General features: G+C 43.0%; 1 protein-coding gene across 2 annotated transcripts in view; it reads left to right on the top strand.

Annotated features, from left to right (window-relative positions):
• Positions 1–20,667, top strand: part of RNF41 (ring finger protein 41) — a 41,716-nt gene that overhangs the window by 2,947 nt on the left and 18,102 nt on the right. Inside the window, exons 2-3 of one of the 2 annotated variants that reach the window (XM_082212806.1) lie at positions 4,460–4,604; positions 20,333–20,428. The gene's annotated coding sequence lies outside the window, so the exon portion shown is untranslated. The remainder of the gene's footprint in view (positions 1–4,459; positions 4,605–20,332; positions 20,429–20,667) is intronic. The other variant, XM_082212807.1, reaches the window with a different exon arrangement.

The raw sequence follows: 20,667 nt of genomic DNA, 5'->3' as shown, positions 1-20,667 counted from the left end.
CAGGACATTTCAAGGTCTATTCTCTCGCTTGAGCTATTGTATGTGGAAGTGCAACTGCAACATCTTCATAAGTCCTCTGCCCTGTAGATGTGCCCTTGATTTGTGAAATTGTTGCACTTTAATAATTGGAATAGGGACGCGGGTGGCGCTGTGGGTAAAACCTCAGCGCCTAGGACTTGTCAATCGTGTGGTCGGCGGTTCGAATCCCCGTGGCGGGGTGAGCCCCCGTCGTTCGGTCCCAGCTCCTGCCCACCTAGCAGTTCGAAAGCACCCTTAAGTGCAAGTAGATAAATAGGTACCGCTTTATAGTGGGAAGGTAAACGGTGTTTCCGTGTGCTGCGCTGGTGCAGGCTCGCCAGAGCAGCTTCGTCACGCTGGCCTCGTGACCCGTAAGTGTCTCCGGACAGCGCTGTCCCCCGGCCTCTTAAGCGAGATGGGCGCGCAACCCCAGAGTCGGTCACGACTGGCCTGTACGGGCAGGGGTACCTTTACCTTTAATAATTGGAATAATGAGGCTTGGAGGATACAGATAATGTCATCATTAAGCATGTAAGAAAATGGTCTGATTTGTAGCATATTATCTAAAACTTGTGAGATCTCCCTTATTTGTTGCACAAATGTTCACTGGAAAGCACAACATAACAGTAACCCATAACTAAAACAATGACACATGCATGGGGGATCTTTAACTCTTCTGAATGAATACATAAGATATTACTATATCTCTTCGCCCCACCCACAAACACTACATCTTAAGGATTTTTGGAGCAGGGTTAATGCCCGGGTTTAACTTAAGCATGAATGGAAAGTGGTTAAGCAAAACTGGCAGCTGGGTTGCTGTCCTTGACACATTTACTATGGTCTTACAGAGCAACCCCACAATCTGGTTCACCAGTGAGGGGCCATGTCAACTCAGAGACCTGCTCTACTCCCGCAGAAAGCTTTGTGGGCATACATCCACCATTGGTGTATTCTTGGTGCTAGGAGTCAGTTTTGAACTCTGAAGCAGGGAATTCCAGGAGCAGGATGAAGGCTCTTTGGATCTGCTAGATCCAAGGCCCCATTTTTCCTTGGATGGACCCCAGGAACATTCCATCTGCATTAGCGTGGAGTTGAAGTAACTAATTCTGTGGGGGTTGAAAATGTTGTTGTTTTCCCCTAGCTGGTAGATGTTTGGATGGGGCAGATGATCTACACACTCATCCTCACTTAGGATTGTATTCTTAAATCTACTGAACAGAATTCTGCTGTTGATGTGTAAAAAGTTACCATTCCCATTTACTGCAACACTTTTTCACTATCATGGTACGTATGACAGCAGTAGGTGACTACATCATGACTTAAAAGTACAGAATATGATTTCTGTATTACTCTTGAATCAATGTGCCGTATTTAAGGTTGGAATGTAAATACTTCAGCTTGTGTTAGAATATCCTTGCTTTGAATTAAACTTCAGAACAGACATAGAACTCTTGTGCTAATCTAAAAAGTTATTTTCATGAAGCATTAGCTATCAACTTTAGGTAAAAGTTATTTAGCAAAGCCTATGTAATATTAAAGCTGTGATTATGTTCTTATTTTCTGTCAAAAGTCCTTTACTAAAGTCCTAGAGATACTTTTTCACACCACTCATTTAGTAACTTTAGTGAGAATTGATGTGCAAATAAGAAAATTGATGTGCAGTTAAGAGATGACCTAATGTGTAATATTAGAGCATTTTTCCTAGATCTATTTGTTGTATGGCCTGATGTGTAATGTTTGATCCTGGTTTCCAAAACTGTTTGCTGAGAGAATAAAGTTTTATTTGAAATGGTCTTCAAGATGACTGACTGACTGACTGACGTAATGGCTGTGGCTTTTGTGGCACAAACCTCTGTTTTCACTGCTACTTCATCATCTTATGTGTAAGGCAAGTGAGGAGCAGCTGTCTAGCACAGATTCCTCTGTCTTTTAAAACCTCTTCTGTTCCCTTGTTACACTTTGTTTTGCTGGTACAAGGTGACTCGGAATCCTTAAGAAGCCATTAGGATCATAGCAGTGGTGCTTTATAGAATCATAGAATCATAGAATCATAGAGTTGGAAGAGACCACAAGGGCCATCGAGTCCAACCCCCTGCCAAGCAGGAAACACCATCAGAGCACTCCTGACATATGGTTGTCAAGCCTCTGCTTAAAGACCTCCAAAGTAGGAGACTCCACCACACTCCTTGGCAGCAAATTCCACTGTCGAACAGCTCTTACTGTCAGGAAGTTCTTCCTAATGTTTAGGTGGAATCTTCTTTCTTGTAGTTTGGATCCATTGCTCCGTGTCCGCTTCTCTGGAGCAGCAGAAAACAACCTTTCTCCCTCCTCTATGTGACATCCTTTTATATATTTGAACATGGCTATCATATCACCCCTTAACCTCCTCTTCTCCAGGCTAAACATGCCCAGCTCCCTTAGCCGTTCCTCATAAGGCATTGTTTCCAGGCCTTTGACCATTTTGGTTGCCCTCCTCTGGACATGTTCCAGTTTCTCAGTGTCCTTCTTGAATTGTGGTGCCCAGAACTGGACACAGTACTCCAGGTGTGGTCTGACCAGAGCAGAATACAGTGGCACTATTACTTCCCTTGATCTAGATGCTATACTCCTATTGATGCAGCCCAGAATTGCATTGGCTTTTTTAGCTGCCGCGTCACACTGTTGGCTCATGTCAAGTTTGTGGTCAACCAAGACTCCTAGATCCTTTTCACATGTACTGCTCTCAAGCCAGGTGTCCCCCATCTTGTATTTGTGCCTCTCATTTTTTTTGCCCAAGTGCAATACTTTACATTTCTCCCTGTTAAAATTCATCTTGTTTGTTTTTGCCCAGTTCTCTAATCTGTCAAGGTCGTTTTGAAGTGTGATCCTGTCCTCTGGGGTGTTAGCCACCCCTCCCAGTTTGGTGTCATCTGCAAATTTGATCAGGATGCCCTTGAGTCCATCATCCAAGTCGTTGATAAAGATGTTGAATAAGACCGGGCCCAAGACAGAACCCTGTGGCACCCCACTAGTCACTCTTCTCCAGGATGAAGAGGAACCATTGATGAGCACCCTTTGGGTTCGGTCAGTCAGCCAGTTACAAATCCACTGAGTGGTAGCATAGTCAAGACCACATTTTACCAGCTTCTTTACAAGAATATCATGGGGCACCTTGTCAAATGCCTTGCTGAAATCAAGGTAGGCTACATCCTTTGGTTTACAGCTTTACAGCTTTGGTTTTTTAGAATTATTTATTTGTTTTGGCCCACTTGTCATCGGAATGGACGAATCTTCAGAATGATTGAATCTGCGGTTAACCACCCTCAGTCTAGAGTCTTATCTTGTACCCTTCCATGCTCAAAATAAGTTATTTGTATGGTGCAGTAATGCAGCATAGCCAGTTTTGCAAAGCTACAGTTCAGGGTTCAAAATCCCCATGCAGCCATGAAGATCACTTGGTGACCTTGGACCAATCACTTTTTCTCAGCCTAACCTACCTCACAGGGTTGTTGTGAAAATAACTTGGGCTGCTTGGAGGAAAGGTGCAATATAAATGCAATAAATTGCTCCTTCCCAGGGGCAGAGAGCATGGCAGGTTGCAAAGGCAAAGGAATAAGTGCCTATGGACCTGCATCCAGTTTTAAGGTCTAATCCAGCTGCCAACCTTATGTTTGGTTATGGCCCAGGAAAACCTGTCTCGAAGGTTAGCGTAGTAGTGTTTCATATAAGGTTACACTTTATTTTTGGGGTGGACAGTGGTTAATGGCTACTTAAAATGTGTTTTTAAATGTCCCCTGATTTAGGATTTCAAATCTATTACAGTGGTACCTTGGGTTAAGTACTTAATTCATTCCGGAAGTCCGTTCTTAACCTGAAATTGTTCTTAACCTGAAGCACCACTTTAGCTAATGGGGCCTCCCGCTGCTGCTGCACGATTTCTGTTCTCATCCTGAAGCAAAGTTCTTAACCTGAAGCACTATTTCTGGGTTAGCGGAGTCTGTAACCTGAAGTGTATGTAACCCGAGGTACCACTGTATAGAAAGGAACTATTGCATGAAAATCGTACCAGCTGATCAACCTTATTGGGCAATATTGCTTCATATCAACCTTTTTGCTCTTGGGAAATTGGTGTTTAAATGCCGAAAACATAATACAGTACTAGTACATAATGAATCGTTTGCCCTGCCCAAGGGCATGGAAATGAACTGCATTTTAATAACATGCCTTGCTGTCTTATAATTTTGTGCATGAAGTAAATTACTAGTGCAAAATTATGTCCACATGGTTTATGATATAGTTGATGAAATATTGTTTGTTGGGTATAAATAGCTTAATATATGTTCTTGTCATTGTTAATAGTAGTATAGAGCAACTACATGTCTTGCCGCAATGCTTGTAATCTGTAATATAATTTCACGTCTGGTGTTGTCTCTCCTTTTGTATGTTCCTGTGGCTGCAGATCATGGCTGCAGAGAAGAACGACAACTTAGTCTGAATGAGGAAGAGCAGGAAGAAGATGGGCCACTGTGATATACTCTTTGAAAAGAGCAATCGAAAGTCATCTTTGTCTTATTGCTGTTCAGGAAGGAATTCTTCTACAGAAGGTAAAGCAACTTTGTCAGAGCGCAAAGGGTGTTTGGGGCTAACGCATCTGCGTTTCTCTTTGTATTGAAATCTAACAGTGGCTGTGCATTCAACCAAATGGATTGATGGATTCAGTTTGTGACATATCCTGTTCTTATGGGGAAGACAAAAACCAAAACAAAACCCCAAGCCGGGTGCTGTTGTCCTATATTTGTATGCACATTCTATTTTTATTTTGTCATTAGAAGCTTTTAGAACTGAAAGCTTTGGAGAGATTTGCCAATCGAAATAAGATATTTGAAAGGATTTTCAGTTCTACAACTATGGTACATTCATTTATAATCTATGCCATGGGTGTCAAACACAAGGCCCGCGGGCCGAATTCGGCCCGCCAGACCTCGTCATGTGGCCCGTGTAGCCGCCGTTCTCGCTGCTGTTCTCGCCTGTCCAGTGCACCATCGCCTGCTTGTGCGCCGCATCGCCTTTCAGCACGAAGGAGGTGGTGAGCAGAGAGGCCGCCTCCGGAGGTCCCCCGCCGGCCGGCCGCCTCGTCCCGCGGGCTGCCGCGTCTCTGGTGGCTGCTCCGGTCCGCCGGGCGCGCCGCCCAGGAGGCGCCCAGCGCGAGCAGCAGCAGCAAGCAGAGCGGAGCTGCCCGGCCGGACGCTCCTCCGCGGGCCCGGCAGCCGCTGCTGGCGCCGTGCTCGGCCTCCGCTGTGCCTGCGCTGTCGCCGCCGGGCAGGGATGTGAGTCTGGCAGGCGAGGCGCGGAGGCGGAGGACAGGAGGGAGCGAGCCGAGATGGAGGCGCGAACGCACGGCATGGGAAACAACATGCCAGCAGGGCTTCCACGCCCAGGCGAGGCGCAGCGCTGCCCTCTGCCGGCGGGCCCCACCGAGCCCCGGAGCCCGGCCGGCCGCCTTTCCCGATGGCTGCTGGCAGCAGGGCTGCAGCGGGCGTGCCGGAGCAAGTGGACGGGAGCCTGGCACCTGGGCAAGCGAATGTCCCCCTCAGCCTCGGCTTGCCACGGAGGGGAAGGGGAGGCGGCTGCCTCAGGCAGCAGGATCCACAGGGGCAGCTCGGCCCGTCGTGGAAATGTGCTTCCTCCACCAGCGCCAGATTTGGGGCCGTGCGGGCGCCTCACCCGCCCCGAGCCAAGGGAGCACAAAATAATGATAACTATGCCTATTTATTCTATTGGGGGGGGCACAAATTTTGTCCTCACTCGGGGTGGGTGCCATATTACCAAAGTCCACCCCTGTGAGTGCCCCTGTCCGTACTGAGTAAGCCCCTCAGCCCCTAAAAGCAGACGATACCAACTTGTCAACATTGTGATAGTGATGTTGTGATACGGTAGCGATATATTGCAGTGTTGAAAAGCAGAGGGAGGAACAAGCAGCATTGGCCCCCGTCAGAAACTGGGGTGCAACCGGCACATCTCCCCCTCCCCCACCAGCGCCTGGCACAGGGAGGAGGCAGTAACAGGCGGAGAAGGAAGAGAAGGCGCAGACAAGCCCCAGCCACAAGACGCAGTCCGGTAAAGGTGCCCTCAGACTGGGCCTGCACAATGTATGATACATCACCACAGGGGCAGACTTTAGTAATCTTTCATAACAGGGGTGTCAGCCTGAATAAAATATTGGGGAGGGGCAGGTAGGCCCCACCTCACATCACCATCATCATCATCATAATTTATTACTGGTCAAAGACCAGCTCAAACCTCACATAATTTATCACATGCCACACACACACCCCATTTAAATGTCAAAGTCCATCAACTTCGGGGGTCTCAGCCTGCTCAAATATTTTAGGCCGATACAACCGGCCCTTTGAGGGTGACCAAACTGCTGATGCGGCCCCCGATGAATTTGAGTTTGACACCCCTGATCTATGCTATGCAGCCCAAGCACCAATGGCTTCTCTGCATTACATTGTTTGACAAACAGTGGTGGATGACAAAAGTTGGTATGTGTAGGACTATTTTGGTCACTTTTGGGATGCTACATAAAATGCAGATTTCAAATTCAGCTCTTTCAGAAGCACCTGAAAACTTACTCTATAGATGCTCAGTTTCTGGAACAGGACATGTTTGAGTCCTATGGGTGTTTTCTGTACCATAATTGGCAATAACAAAGATTCCTAGCTGAAAGCCTTATTGCTTTAAAGCAAACAGCATCTGCTGAAGGCTGTTGCTTCTATGCCAGAAAAACAATATTTCCTGTAGTACTAATTCCTAAGTGATGGCTCAGAGCCTGCCAGGGAGTACAAGAGAACTGCTAGGAGGTTAATCACTGTGGATGTTGCTGTAAGGAAAGGGGGCTTGTGAAGAAGGCGCAGCAGAGACTGTACTTTTTGAGAATACTAAGGAAAAACCATCTTCCGCAGAAACTGCTGCTTGCCTTCTATCACTGTGCCATTGAGAGCGTGCTCACTTATGGCTTATGTGTGTGGTACGGAAGCTGTACTACCCAGGACAGGATGGGGTTGTGCAGGGTTGTTAAGGCAGCAGAGAGCATTGTTGGCTGCCCACTCTCCACCTTAGAGCAGATTTATGCCACAAGGTGCCATAGGAAGGCACTGGACATAGTAAAAGATCCATCGCATCCTGGTCACTGTCTCTTCGAGCTCTTGCCGTCGGGACGGAGATACAGGACGATGAAGACAAGAACGAGCCGTCTTAAGAACAGCTTCTTCTCCAGAGCGATCTCGGCCCTGAATGGGAAGCCCGGACTTTGAAAGTCATCTAATCTCCCTTGCTGTATTATACTGTATTGTTTAATTAGTGTTTTTATGGAGCAGTCAAGTAATTTCGTTGTCCCCGAAGGGGGCAATGACAATAAAGATATTATTATTATTATTATTATTATTATTATTATTATTATTATTATTATTACAATGCACTGTCGTGGCAAGAGGGGAGAGAAAGAAATTGAGCGCCTGCCTAAAATTCCTTTAAATTGACGCTATAGCAGAGTTGATGGGTAGATATTTTTACGTTTAGGAAAGAATACAATTTTAGGGAGAAAAGGCTAACTTTGAGACTTTGCTGCTCCTTTTCTGTGGAACCCTCATTTGCTGTTATTTTTAAAAGAAGTTCTTAAAGGAAACAAAGATAAATGCCACTGAAGAGATTCAAGCAATGGAGTACGAGGAAGCAAAGAAATCTGTCAGGAGCATAACATGAGATAAGAGGCAAAAGGTAGGAAGGAACAAGGCAGTGCAGAGCTTTAAGAGCTATTGAACACCATAATAGGGAGTTAGGTAAGAGACATATATTGGAGGGCACATAGTCATGCTAGGCAAGGAAATTCATGTGTGCAGCAGCATTTTGAATAGTGAAATAAAGCAGAATATGGAACACCAATTGAACAAAATACTGCTTTAGCTCACATAATTTTAATACTTGAATTACAACTTGGTGATGAAAAGAGAGTCAGCGATCTTTTTTTCCTTTACAACACTCCCTGTTGCTGTGATCCCATATTACCATTTTCCCCCTTTTTTGATCTCATTGCTCTTGGGTGAAAGTAAGCAAAGACAGAGGGCCTGGCAGAGCTTATGTTCGGACTATACGTAAGCGGCTTCAAGTAGCTGTTTTGTTGACTTAGGAGGCTTATGTTTGACTAGATGCTGATCTGCGTCCCTTCTTTAGACATCTTCAACTTGGGTGTCATGATTGCTTTCAGAAGCATAATGTTCTGGAAGGTAATTAAAGGTTACGCTTTGGGGGGAGTAATCTGCCTGGCACTGTGAAAATAATATGCTTGGGCTGCAGAAACACTAAAATGATCTGTCATTCGTTGCGAAAACAAGCTCCTGGTATCTGTGTTTCGTGCCAGCATTTTCCCTGAGAAAAACACTCTGTATGAACGAAGAGCAAAAAGATGACTTAAAGCTTTCATGAAATATCACATAAAATCACCAGTTTGTTTCACAGGTTATTTTTAGAGTTACGAGCACTAACCCTCTCCAAAAGCTGTACACAAGCAATGACTTTGGCTTTGATGTTAAACTGGAGGAAGTAGTGCTTAAATAATGAAAGGTGGTTGCTTTCAAGAATGGACTTGTCAATAGTTCATGTGTGTATGGAAAATTTGTTCTGCCTAGTTACTACTTACTTGTGTAGAAAGTATTGTTTCTGCAGCTATATTTATTTAAATTCCTCTTTGTGTTTCCCTCCTGAAGCAGTTAGTGACAAGATGGCTTTCTTGAACTGACTTCTACTTGTCTTGAATCTAGCTTCTGATTAGTTAAGATGATTTTTATAAATATGGTCCTGTGAGCTAGATCTGAGTAATGAACTTTACACAAGGTTTTATTGTATTTATTTATTTAATTTCTGAACTGTCTTCTGTAAGACATTGGAAAGCAATTTGAGAATAAAACAATATATAAATGTAAAACAGTTTTGAGTCCAATACAAATGTAGATGGGCGTTTTCTTACCGTCTCCCCAACTAAAGAAGATAAATTAAATACAACATTCACAGGACAATAGAAGATATGCAAATTTACTTGTCCTAAGCTGCTGGAAGGGCTTTTAATACTTTTTTTACTGCCATCTCTTTTTAAGTACTATAATTTACTTACTGGTAGGCCACTATATCATGTTGCTGGTAAATTCATGTCTGCTTACCATGACCAATTACCATTAATTTCTTTGGAAAAAACAGACTCTAAAAACACAAGAACATAGACGATTTAAAGTGTACTGTTGGGAGATTGTGAAGAGAAGTTACAGATATGGTCTGTATATCTACTTCTTCTGTTTGACAACAGAGTCAAGTCATCCTTGTTCTTCGAGTTGATAACCCTATAAAGCCCCACATTCCCATAAGCAAGAGGTAAAGTCATTGACACTTGTCAACTCTGAGGACTGCTTCATAGCATTAATCTCTTTGTAGGTGAAGGTTGTATTGTGTAATGTGTTGAAGGGCAGTGTGAGTATATTTACCAGGAAGAATAAACTGTTTAGTTTACTCAGTGCAAGAGACCTACATTTCGGAATTTTTGCTGTGAGCTGGTGTAGTCATATTATCGTCAAACGATGAATTATTGGAGTCAGAATGACTTTAGTCCTGCACTTGAACATTTCAGAGTGCTCTGTCTTATGTTTCTGTAATTGATAATATGCCTGTGTAATAAGCAAGAGAGACTATCTTCACTTTGAAATCTGGGAGGCAGAGCACTTTAAGACACTGGAAGCAGGCGCCAGTAGTAGTGTCTGTTACATAATGACTATCTGTGCCAAGCGACATCCAGACTGCAAGGTGTGCTGTGCATAAAAAGGAAATTAGCATGTGGAAGTCTCATTAGAAAGGGCAATAATTATCTAGAAGTTCTTTCAGTTTTTTATAACAATGGAAAAAGATTAACATAGAAAAGTATCCCACCTTTCATTTCTTTTAAAGGAGGCTTGGGGTTGTTTCAGAAAATTGTGCCTTTGGTTTGTACCTGCAATAACTTTGCCCTAACCTTGAACTAGATTTTTCTCTAGGGTATCACAGCCCCATTGGTGTGCACTTGACTGTTACATACATCCCTAAACAACGAGCCACATTGCTTCTAAAAATGTATTTGGAGGTTTTGTGTGCATTTTTTGTTTCACACATCGGCAAGATTTGCAGGTAATGTAAAGCCAAATGATGCTTAGTGCAAACGTACAAGCGCAAGGGCTCTCAAGGGAGAAGATCGTGACCACCTTGCTCCCCCTCTGTACTTGACGCTGCAAGCTAAGCCATGGGTTGACTTAGCATGTTGTCCAATCCTGAACTTGTGATTTGTCTCTTTCTAGACAAACAACAAGCTGCAAACCAAGAGCATAGTTTGTTTGCAGCTCATGCTTTATGTTGAGCAAGACAAGTCTGGATTTGGAGGACACGCTAAACCAGACCATGGCTTGGCTCACAGGACAGGAGGAGCAGCCAACAGCTGCGGTCTCCTCTCTGGAAACTCATGTGCTCACACATTTTCACTATGCCGTAATTTGGCATTATTATTCGATTGATTGATTGATTGATTGATTGATTGCATATATATCCCACCTTTCTTCCAAGAAGCACCGGTCTCCCCATCTCCGTTGTATTGCTACAACAACTGTATGAGGTAGGCTAGGCTGAGAGACAATAAAAAGGGGATGACAGAAAAAAGGGGATATTTTATGTGCAAACTAGGTCATTAATTCTTCTGGTTGACATTCTTAGTATGTCTCTGGGTGCTCCAATAGAAACCGCAGTCTCTTAAAAATGACAAAAGCTTTTTCTGTTTAATTTACATTACAATGCCCAGAAAGTCATACATTAAGTAGCATGCTCTTTTCTGAATTAAAATTGGAGGCTTGCATAGCTACACATGGAAAATGTCTGTAAGAGTAAGATTCAGTCATGCCCTATGCTTTTGCTTGAGTCACACTTTGCTTGAGCATGCCTCCTAATTGAAAGAATGGAAAACCAAAGCAATGACGGTATGCAGAGGCACACTGAAGAGTCTCATTTGATAACAGGTTCCCCATTTTCTCCTGTGTTGCTAATGACTGGATCATTTAGTAAGGGGTGGGCATCCTGTGTCTAAAGGCATATGAGCCCACCACCATGCTGAAGCAAGGCAGACCCGAATCTGATTCTGCCTGAAATGGTAAAGGTAAAGGTACCCCTGCCCGTATGGGCCAGTCTTGCCAGACTCTAGGGTTGTGCGCTCATCTCACTCTATAGGCCGGGAGCCAGCGCTGTCCGCAGACACTTCCGGGTCACGTGGCCAGCGTGACAAGCTGCATCTGGTGAGCCAGTGCAGCACACGGAACGCCGTTTACCTTCCCGCTGGTAAGCGGTCCCTATTTATCTACTTGCACCCGGAGGTGCTTTCGAACTGCTAGGTTGGCAGGCGCTGGGACCGAACGACGGGAGCGCACCCCGCTGCGGGGATTCGAACCGCCGACCATGCGATTGGCAAGTCCTAGGCACTGAGGTTTTACCCACAGCGCCACCCGCGTCCCTGAAATGCCTGAAATGGAGACCTCTTTAAACCACATATACACCAACTTGGGTCACATGATACAAAAATGGATATAAATGTAAGGGGGGAAATAAAACTGTTTGTGTGTTAAGGGCCATGTTCCTTTAGAAATAGTCTGTTAGTGACCATATGTTGACAGTGAGTGGGGTCACCCCTTCTCTCTGCCCTATATAGGTAGGGACAGATCTCACTCGAACTGATTGCATGTAGAGGGGTCTTGAAATCAGACAGAAGGCCACAGAAGAAGAAGAAGAAGAAGAAGAAGAAGAAGAAGAAGAAGAAGAGTTTGGATTTGATATCCCGCCTTTCACTCCCCTTCAGGAGTCTCAAAGCGGCTAACATTCTCCTTTCCCTTCCTCCCCCACAACAAACACTCTGTGAGGTGAGTGGGGCTGAGAGACTTCAAAGAAGTGTGACTAGCCCAAGGTCACCCAGCAGCTGCAGGTGGAGGAGCGGAGACGCGAACCCGGTTTCCCAGATTACGTGACTACCGCTCTTAACCACTACACCACACTGGCTCTGGTTGCCCATTCCTGATTTAGTCACACCCAGTGCAGATAAGTAGCTAGCTTAGAGCATGGTGTTAGTAATGCCAGAGCCATTGATTTGATCCCCCCCATGCCGGCCTTTTTGCGCTGAACAAGGGCTTCATGCAATCTTTCTGAGATTACCTGGAGATTCACCCTACGTTTTCAAAGTTCTGGGGCTGAGAAATAGTATGCAGCAGTGGCACTTTTCAACCCAGTGCCTTTTAAATTATTTCTGTTAAATAAATAAAATACAATTACCTGCTATTCTCCTTGATGTAGCAAACCAGGACTCTTGTACCCTAAAACAGCAGGAGAGAACTGAAGGGGAAGGATTCCAGACTAGGATGGGAGAAACCACTGCTATATATATATTTTTCTATTCAGAGCTCTTAATGTGACAGGCAGTTGGTTTGGCTCTGGCAACCATATTTCTAGAAATGCCTCAGATTTTTAACCAACTGCTAGATTGCTGGCTTTCATATCCTAGATTCCCATCAGCAAACCACAAGTGTAGGCATGTGTTGTCATTCTTTTTGGTTGTTTTTATTATTGTGTGCATCAGCCTCACACTTACCGTATTCAGGTTTTTAAGGGGCCTTTTGTGTGTATCTCAAAATTTGTATCTCCGCAGTCTCTCAAACTGTGAACTCTACTATTGGTAGCCTAAACTCTTTCTTCCTTTTTGGTGATTAGACAGCTCATCATTTTAGCTTACAAGCTAACTCCTAAAGCAGTAAACTGATAGGCTGCATGGGAATTGTAGGCTTCTAGCACTAAGTTGCAATGAATAACAGAAATGAGTAAGTCAGCTGTCTGTTGCTATTCCTTTAGCAATTGAAGTTACTGACAATGCTGTTATTTGAAGATCAAGCAACAGCAATATTTCAGATAACAATTGCTTCAAAAAGATACCCAAATCCCTGCACTCCACTCACATGAGTAGACTGTGGTTTTTAATTGTGCTGTCTAATCCCCCTCCCTCCTGTCGTTGGCGAGGAAATGGAATTTTAAAAGCCTTACATAGCATAAGGTGCATTAGCTGATTGCAGCCACATGATACAATTTGACTACAGAAAACAGGATAATACTGTGCTATTCGTGAAAATTTGTGTAACAGGCAATATGCCTCCATGTAATACCAAAATAAGTTACAATTAAACCCATGCTTCAAGAAAAGGCAGAAACGTGAACAGTTTCTGAGTCCATATGAGACCAGAGATAGGGAAAGCTACGTATGCCTATGCGATAGTTAAAACTTGGCAGCATTTCAAGTATAGGTGTTGTGGTACCACTAAAAGGAAAGCTAAATAAGCCTCTTTCCCATAATAGGTTGAAAGGGTGGTTCTCAATTTTCCACCTTCCTAGCCCATCAATGCATTATAATAGCATATAAGGCAGGATTTACCGTATTTTTCGCTCTATAGGACGCACTTTTCCCCCTTCAAAAATGAAGGGGAAATGTGTGTGCGTCCTATGGAGTGAAGAAGCCATAGCCCCGTGTCCCTCTCCCGGCTGGAGAGGTGGCGCGCGGCTATGGCAGGAGCCTCTTTAGCCGCACACCACTTCTCCAGCCGGGAGAGGGTCGCGGGGGGCTTCTTTAGCTAAACAAGCCCCCCAAGACCCTCTCCCGGCTGGAGAGGTGACGGGCGGTTTTGGCAGGAGCCTCTATAGCCACGCGTCACCTCTCCAGCCAGGAGAGCGCGCACACTGCTAAACAAGCCCCCCGGGACCCTCTCCCGGCTGGAGAGGTGATGCGCGACTATGGCAGGAGCCTCTATAGCTGCGTGTCACCTCTCCAGCCTGGAGAGCGCACGGGGGGCTATGGCAGGAGCCTCTCCGCTGCGCGCCTTTCCCCGCTCCCCGACCTGCTCTTTGGGGCTGGTGGTGGGCTTCCCCCTGCCAGCCCCAAAGAGCAGGTCGAAAGGAACCTGAAGCCTGGAGAGCGAGAGGGGTCGGTCGGTACCGACCCCTCTCGCTCTCCAGGCTTCCAAGGTAGCCGCCTGAAGGCGACTGAACGCACCTTAAACGGCACCTTGTTTTAGAGGGGGAAAGCAAGAGGGGGAAAATTCTCCCCCTCTCTGTGCAGCGCCTCCTGCCGCTTCGCTGAAGGGGTGCTGGGCAGAGAGGGGGAGAATTTTTTTTTCTTGTTTTCCCCCCTCTAAAACAAAGTGCGTCCTATTGTCCGGTGCGTCCTATAGAGCGAAAAATGCGGTAATTTCTCCTTAAATTTACTGTCATAGAACTGCTCTTAGCTTTCTGTATGAAATGGGGGAGGGTTCGTCCAAAATAACACCGGAAAATCCATTTGGGCATTAAGCAGATATTCACTGCTTCTTTGAAGATTTTATCTTAATAAAATGTCTGTTTATTTCTAATGCCATACCCAGTCAGTGCTTTTAAGTATGCTTTCAAATCCAGGGGCTATGGTCCTGGGTAATTTTGCATTTGTTTTTCTAGAGAAAACTTTGCTTTGGATACTACAACATGTGTCACATGTTTCTCCTACTCATCTTTTATTTTATTTTATTCCCCCTCATCTTTTATTTTATTGTGCCACATATCAACCTGATAAACTCCCATTTCTTTTTAGCATGCACGCAGCAGGTATTATGCATTTTAGTTCCCCTTCATTGCACAGCTAAAACTAGACTGTCTAACAGCTGAACCATTCAATTGGGTATTTTGATTAATAATTTGTGAACATTGCATCAGCATCAAAACATGTATGCCAGAGAGCTACAGGTTCCCCACCAGCAATGCAATCTCTCCACAGTTAAATGATGTCTGCATTGTCTACTGTATAGTGTGAACCAGTCTAGGTTTCACAGTTACTGACCACCGATGTTTGAGCTTGTAGTACCAGAGATCCTGTACAAGCATTGTACATTGATAGACTTCCACTGGACTTTCAACTAATTACGTTTTTAATTGCTCTGAACACCCTTCAGAGCTTCCTAGCATCTGAAGGAAGCCTATGAAGGCTATACAGTCTTAGGAAACTGTTATCCAGGTACCAAATGGTTGTTGCTTTGTTCTGTTCAGTTTTGCTACTATCCTACACGCAGAACAAACTATGCCAGTTCTCATTTATGTGAAGTTGACTCTGCAAGCCAGAGTGAATTTCTCCTTACTGTGAGTTTTTCTTCTTGTTGTTTTTTTTTCATTTGGAAGTATTAAAGTTCAAAGAACCTCTCACCATGGTTTGGCTAAATATTATACCTGCTTCTAAAGATAGAGCAAATCAAAGTGACAGCTTGGGATCACATGAATGAATCACTTGCAAAGCTGGAAATAAGACATGGAAACTTATTCGGAACTAATAAGAGAATTCTTTGTTAGCGTATTTTTAACCAAGGGGTCTGGTCCTGTGTTAAGTTAGTGTAGTCTACATGCAGTGGCTCTGTAGTTCCAGTAGTAGAAGGGGAAATCCTGGCAACTGCAACTTCCTACTTGTGGCACTGTGACAGAACAAGCTGTAGCCACTACAATTTATTTTCCTGCACAGCTATCAGAGGTACGTGCAGTTTGTATTCTGAATCTGATTGTCCAAATTGACTGTGTCTGAGCCTTGTAGACCACTGCAAAAAGGTAAAGGGACCCCTGACCATTAGGTCTAGTCGTGACCGACTCTGGGGTTGCGGCGCTCATCTCACTTTATTGGCCGAGGGAGCCGGCGTTTGTCCGCAGACAGCTTCTGGATCATGTGGCCAGCATGACTAAGCCGCTTCTGGCAAACCAGAGCAGCACACGGAAACACCGTTTACCTTCCCGCTAGAGCGGTACCTATTTATCTACTTGCACTTTGACGGACTTTCGAACTGCTAGGTTGGCAGGAGCAGGGACCGAGCAACGGGAGCTCACCCCGTCGCGGGGATTCGAACCACCAACCTTCTGATCGGCAAGTGCTAGACTCTGTGGTTTAACCCACAGCGCCAACCGCATCCCTTGTAGACCACTGAAGGATGTGTGTATTCATATGCCTTTCCCTGGGCAGCAGTCTTTTTATTATGGAACTAGGAAACCTCATTAAAAGCAAAAATATATATATACGAAATTGATAAACCAAGAAGTGGAATGGAAAATTAAACAAATGAAACAAAGATCTTTTGAATCAGCGAATAAATGTGGAAAACTGCTAGCATGGCAGTTGAAGAAAAGACAAAAACTGAATTATGTTACCAATCTAGAGGTTGAAGGGAAAAACATCCAGAAACCAGGCGAAATTAGAAAGTGTTTCCAGAAATACTTTAAAAAACTGTACACGCAAGGGCCCGAGGAAGTGTTTGAGATGGACCGATTTTTGAAAGTTAATGGCCTACCAGAGCTTTCTCAGGAAAAGAGATCAATCTTGAATCATAGAATAACACAACAGGAAATTGAGGTTGCCATTCAGAATATGCAGTTGGGCAAATCTCCAGGCCCTGATGGACTTACCTCCAAGTATTATAAGACATTAAAAGACTATTTGATACAACCACTAATGGAGGTTTGTAACCAGATTATGGATGGAGGGAGAGCACCGGAAACGTGGAAAGAAGCCTTCATTACATTGATACCTAAAGTGGAAACTGAAAAGACTCAGCTAAAGAACTACCGTCCCATCTCATTCCTTAATGTGGATTACAAAATATTTGCAGACATTTTGGCAAATAGACTTAAAAGGGTACTGAATGAAGTAATTCATAAGGACCAGGCAGGCTTTCTCCCGGGTCGACATTTGTTTGACAACACCAGGAACATTATTGATATTCTGGAACTTTTGCAAACTAATATTAACACTAAAGCAGTGTTAATTTTTATTGATGCGGAGAAGGCCTTTGACAATATTTCCTGGAAGTTTATGAAGAAGAACTTGGAAGGGATGGGAGTGGGACGGGGGTTTGAAAATGGTTTAGAGGCTATCTATTCAGAACAGAAAGCTAAGTTGATAGTGAACAATGTGGTGACAGAAGAGTTTCAAATTGAAAAAGGAACACGGCAAGGGTGCCCTCTCTCCCCCCTATTATTTATTTCAGTCCTGGAGGTGCTTTTGAATATGATCAGGAAGGACCGGCAGGTACAAGGAGTACAGGTCGGAGCGAAACAATACAAACTGAAAGCTTTTGCAGATGACTTGGTTTTAACATTACAGGAGCCAGAATCTAGTACAAAAAGAGTTTTAGAACTGATTCAGGAGTTTGGTCGGGTGGCGGGTTTTAAGTTGAATAAACAAAAAACTAAGGTATTGGGAAAAAACTTAACATCTTCAGAAACAGATGAGTTTCAGAGGGAAACAGAGTTAAACGTGGTTAAAAAAGTGAAATACCTGGGGGTTAACTTGTCTTCCAAAAATTTGAATTTATTCAAAGATAACTATGAAAAATGTTGGTCTGAAGTTAAAAAAGATCTAGAAATTTGGTCAAGACTGAAACTCTCCTTGTTGGGCCGAATAGCAGCTATAAAAATGAATGTTTTGCCAAAGATGTTGTTCTTGTTTCAAACCTTACAGATCGTGGACAGAGTGGAATGTTTTGGAAAGTGGCAGAAGGATATCTCAAAGTTTGTTTGGCAGGGCAAAAAGCCCCGAATAAAGTTTAAAATACTAACCGATGCAAAAGAAAGAGGGGGGTTTGCCCTGCCAGACTTAAGGTTATATTATGAAGCTGCAGCCTTCTGCTGGATGAAAGATTGGTTGTTGCTAAAGAACACTGATGTCCTAGATCTGGAAGGGTTTAATAATTCGTTAGGATGGCATGCGTATTTGTGGTACGACAAGGTAAAAACACATAAAATGTTCAAAAACCATATTGTCAGAAAAGCAATATTTATAGTCTGGACAAAATACAAAGACTTGTTAGAAAGCAAGACCCCGAGGTGGTTATCACCAGTGGGGGCCAAGGCTCGGAAAAAACCCAATATGGAGGCCGGTTGGCCGACATATGGGGAAATAATAGAAAAAATTGGAGACAATTGGAGGTTACAGAGTTATGAAAGACTAAAGGACAAGGTGCACGATTGGTTTCATTATGCCCAAATTCATGAGGTGTTTAAGATGGATAAAAAAACAGGCTTCCAGGTGGAAAAATCGAAACTAGAGACAGAATTGTTAGAACCAAAGACTAAGTTATTATCAAGAATGTATAACTTGCTGCTTAAATGGAATACTCAGGATGAGACAGTTAAATCAGCCATGATAAAGTGGGCTCAAGACATTGGGTACAACATCATGTTTGAAGACTGGGAAAGGTTATGGACCACTGGTATGAAATTTACGGCATGTAATGCCTTGAAAGAAAACATTATGAAAATGATATACAGGTGGTACATGACCCCAGTCAAGCTGGCAAAAATATATCACTTGACTGATAATAGATGTTGGAAATGTAAGGAGGCTGAAGGGACATTCTTTCACCTATGGTGGACCTGCCCTAAAGTGAAGGCCTTCTGGGAAATGATATATAATGAGTTAAAAAAGGTGTTTAAGTACACCTTCCCTAAGAAACCAGAGGCCTTCCTCTTGGGCATTGTCGGCCAAAAGGTGTTAAAGAAGGATAGAACATTTTTTATGTACGCAACTACAGCAGCAAGGATTCTCATCGCAAAACACTGGAAGACTCAAGATCTGCCCACACTGGAAGAGTGGCAAACGCAGCTGATGGACTATATGGAATTGACCGAGATGACTGCCAGGATCCGAGATCTGGGTGAAGAAGCAATGGAGGAGGATTGGAAAAAATTTAAGGACTATTTGCAAAAGTTCTATAAATTATATGAATTATAAGAATTCGCACGACTTGGAAGGATTAGCCCCGGCAAAGAGGGTTGAGGACATTGAAATTAAATAACAAATTAATGAAAGGATCAATGTTTAAATGTTTGAAATGCTATTATATTGGTTGTTTAAAGTAAATTGGCAATAAGTAATTTAAACTAAAACGTAAGTTTTGAAGGTACAAAAGAAACGCATGAAACAAGGAAATAATTTGCTGACACTTTTATTGTTAAGAATGCATTGCGAGGGAGATGTGGGGAAGTCCGATAATAGACTGGAACAAGCTTTGAAATAATCAATCTCTCTTTTTTCTTCTTTCCTCTCTTTGTAATTGATACTTTTCTGTGTAAACTGATTGAATACTTTCTATCTGGAAAAAAAGCAATAAAAAATATATATATATATATATATATATATATATATAAAATTAAAAGCAAAAAAAAACAAACAAAAAACAAACAAACAAAACACACACACAAAAACCATAGCTTACAAGAGCAGGGAAGGATGCTTGTACCTGTTATGCGGTAATACTCCTTGGTTCTCAGTTTCAAAGTGTATCAGAACTTAGGCAAATTTAGATTTCCTCTGTAGGACTAAATTGTGTTTCTCCTCTCAGAGAAGTAGACAGATTTATTTCTTGATACACTTTCGGAATGTCATAACACTGAAAATAGGTTCAAATGGTGGTGGGAATTTATTTACTAGGTTATTTTCTTAGACAGAGATCTCTAAGCAATGTAGTAGTGGCTATTGCAGTGATAACAAATCACGACTTCTGAGATTCAAGTCTGTTTGAAGTCTAGATAAAATACTATTTGTGTTAAGATACTTTTTAATGATTGGATTAACAGTCTTGGTAAACAGAATATGAACTAGAATGTGGGTTTGTGGTTATCATGTTTCGTTCTCAAGCAATAATATTTTTCGTTGCATCTTCTGTTGCCATTTGAATCATCAAGATTTTAGGTTGTGTGGAAATCTTTAAATGTATTTATGGGTTACAAAATTCAGCAAAACTATTGAACAGGTCTCATTTGTGATTCGAACTTGAGTATACTGAAAAATCCCTAAGTGCGCTATGACTTTCAGACATGATTCATTTGGATGTTCCTTTAAAAACTTACGAACACCCTATAATTTGGGCAGCTGTCATCGGCTTTCCAGACAAATTGTTCCAGCCAGGATAGACTGTTTGGCCATGAGCTGTATATTCCTGCCGTTTTGTGTGTGCCTCTTCCCCTCTTGCCCGCTCAGGGTGACCTTTCAAATCTTATCTTTGTGTATCTATGCTATTCAGAGATAAGTAGTGAGAAGTGGCCTAAATATTGAACAAGATCAATCAGCAGCAAGCCATGTTGTCATAGCCATCTCATTAGAAATGTTCCTTTTTAATCTGAGCATCTAGTATAAGCAATATCACTGAATGTACAGACTGAACCCTTTATTTCTGATTATCAGCAGTGCATAACTTACTACAAGAGGCAAATTAAACTGGTGATCATGCTGCTAAATTGATAATGTGGACTCCTCATGTCATCTGCTTTCTGGTTTTGGGTGAATCACTTCTCCCTGTCTTGGGTTTCCCCAACTGCAAAATGGGGTTTAATTGTGTTCTTATTTGTAAAAATGCATTATTTTGATGCCGTTCTGTGTCCATGCTTGAATATAGCTTTTTGTAATAATTTTCTAAAAGAATCTATACAAAAGCATACAAACCATACATACTACTACTACTGATAATAATAATAATAATAATAATAATAATAATAATAATAATAATAATAATAATATAT

The sequence above is a fragment of the Podarcis vaucheri genome (assembly GCF_965113315.1).
Source record: "Podarcis vaucheri genome assembly, chromosome: 2".
NCBI lineage: Eukaryota > Metazoa > Chordata > Lepidosauria > Squamata > Lacertidae > Podarcis > Podarcis vaucheri.
This window is presented reverse-complemented; position numbering and strand designations above follow the sequence as displayed.